The sequence below is a fragment of the Austrofundulus limnaeus genome, unplaced genomic scaffold (genome assembly GCF_001266775.1).
Source record: "Austrofundulus limnaeus strain Quisiro unplaced genomic scaffold, Austrofundulus_limnaeus-1.0 Scaffold267, whole genome shotgun sequence".
Classification (NCBI taxonomy): domain Eukaryota; kingdom Metazoa; phylum Chordata; class Actinopteri; order Cyprinodontiformes; family Rivulidae; genus Austrofundulus; species Austrofundulus limnaeus.
This window is the reverse complement of record NW_013952669.1, coordinates 171,461-174,065: the sequence shown is the minus strand read 5'-3', so window position 1 is coordinate 174,065 and position 2,605 is coordinate 171,461. Positions and strand designations below refer to the sequence as shown.

The following is a 2,605-nucleotide window of genomic DNA, read 5'->3' as shown; positions in this document are numbered from 1 at the left end:
CACACACACACACACACACACACACACACACACACACACACAGAAATAAGTGATGTTAAAGAATGTCACTTGTTTAAAGTTCCCTCTTATCTACTGTTGATTTGCTTCATTAGCATCATAATGCATTGTCAACTAAATGTATGCTAATATAAAATAATTTATATTTAATGAGTATCTAATATTTACCATTTGTAATTTTAATAGAAACAAAAAGAATTTCACTTTTTGATGATATGAAAAAAAAAACAATTTTCTTCAGTCATTGGCATTAATCTGTAGCATTCAAATAAATTCTCCATCACATGTATTCCTTTATTACTGCTTGTATAATCAGCAATTGACTCAAAGACAGTTAGGTAATGTAGACACATTTTACCTGTAGACTCTATAAATGTTACATTTATGGTGCTGATGGCATTTTGGGAATTTTGTCATTGAAAGTTGATCATGAAGAAATCAACATAATTAAAAAGAAGTCCTTCAATAAGAGTAAAATGATAGAAAATCAGCAAGGGATTTTTTGTCATCAATATTTAGTCCTCCCTTACACTTTTTCTACAAATTGAGAACAAATCTTAGGAAATGACTCTGTAGTTCTTTTTAATTGTATAAATAGTGCAGTAATTTATTCTACTAAGACAAAATAATACACCTCCATTATTCCCAATTATCCTAATTAACTAAAGGTTGAGAAAAGTCTAAACTGTTACATTTGTTCGCAAATAAAATAAATCTGCAGGATTATAATGAATGAATAACTGATTAAAAAAAATAATACATGCAAAAACATATTTAAAAATATGTCTTTAGTTTAAAATAAAGGAAATGTGCTTGATGTTTTAAAAATCAAAAATATCTAATCCAACTAAAAAGCTGTTACTAATGTAAATTCCTCAGTTTTTTTGTATTTTTAAACAAAAGGATCAATTTGAATAAAAAAAATTAAAGGTCAATCCAGTTCAAGATGGCCGCCCCAGCTAATCAAACTCAGAAAATACAAAAAAAGACTTAACCTCAGTTATTATTACAAACATTTAGCTATAAATTCATTATGTAAGATTGTTTCATATTGCCTGTGATTTGCAAGATTGGCCCAAAAGAAGCAAAAAAGTGAAAACTTTGGCATTCATTTAAATAATACTAGGCTTTTTTCAACCCAAGCATGTTTTAACAGCAATATTTGACATGCATGGCATCTTTTTTTTAATCTGCAGAACGTTTAAAGCCTCAGGTAAGTGAGAGGTGAACCAAATCCAGCACGTCAAACCTGGTTAGGTTCAGCAAAAAATAAAAAAGGGGGGATGACTTAATTAACAAGCAGAGAGGAGCAGCAGGAAGAAGCAACTGTTTTATATAATTGGAAAAGGTGGAGGGGTGAAGTGTTCAGAAATATTCATGTGGGCAAATAAAAAAAAATGCAGATGTTTGATGAGCAGCTGGGGTCAAACAGACTCAGTCTGATAGGAGAAGCAGGAATGATTGACGCAGTGGGTCAGGCACTATCACAAAGCAGCGCATCTTGAAAGACGGCGACTTCTGAAACATTCATTTGGCGTTCTACTTGAGAGGGAATCAAAATAAAATAAATAAAACAACTCCTCCCAGCATGCCTTCCTGCTGCGAGATAAGGCTTTAATTCTGTGAGCGAATCGTGTCTTTGTAGTGGAGAAACTTGTGGCACTCTTCTCTTAAAAGCCGCAGCATGCGTAATTAGCTGCGTGTTTGCCCACCTCGCCAAGATAAGTGAGCTCGGGGAGCACTGAGTTGAAGCGCATTACCTGCTCCGTGTTTATATTCGGCGAAGCACAGCTGCAGACAGAGTTGTGCTTAAAAAAAATAAAAATAAAAACACCCTGACCCCTTGCAAATTATGCTGATGCAGAATGGTTAGAATCCACGACAAATGGTTTGTTTGCTGACGAGGAGCTGAATCCCATTTATGTTTTGCTCGGAAAAAAATACTGAAGCAGGAGAGCAACAGCAGAAGTGTGTGGGAGTTTGTGATGAGTGGGTTCTCAAAGGAAGTCAGCTTTTGCAAGATGCGGAGTCAAATGGGAAAAGAAATCCAAACATAGACTCTGCTACGGTATTTTATTACGTAGTTGTATGATGTGTTATCTTAAATATAGTGTTTATTTGAGCATTATAATTAAAAACACTAAGAAGAAAGTAAGGCATATCTCCTACCCACTTCCATGCCAGAGATCTTTTGTTGAGAAATCACTACATGGTTTTATTATTAGGAGAACTGTAATATCTGTTAAAAGTGATTATGTTGCTTAAATTGATGATTTTATGTAGATACATGAGTGAACACTGATTCGACACATTGCTGAAACGTTAATCAGTGGTGGAGAAAGTACTCAAACACTGTACTTAAGTAAAAGTACAAATAAACAGACAAAAATGTACTCTAGTAAAAGTAAAGGTACCACATCAACATTTTTACTTGAGTAAAAGTAAGTAAGTACTTGCTTTTAAAAATGCTTAAGTATTAAAAGTAGAGATCAACCGATACAGGTTTTTGAAGGCCGATACCGATTTTTTAAACATCAGTCTAACCGATGCGCCGATACGTGCAGCCGATATTTTTTGGCCGATTCTT

General features: G+C 34.0%; 1 protein-coding gene across 3 annotated transcripts in view; it reads right to left on the bottom strand.

The window, feature by feature from the left end:
- The window catches only part of nell2a (neural EGFL like 2a), a 137,989-nt gene that overhangs the window by 97,262 nt on the left and 38,122 nt on the right, over positions 1–2,605 (bottom strand). The window lies entirely within an intron of this gene.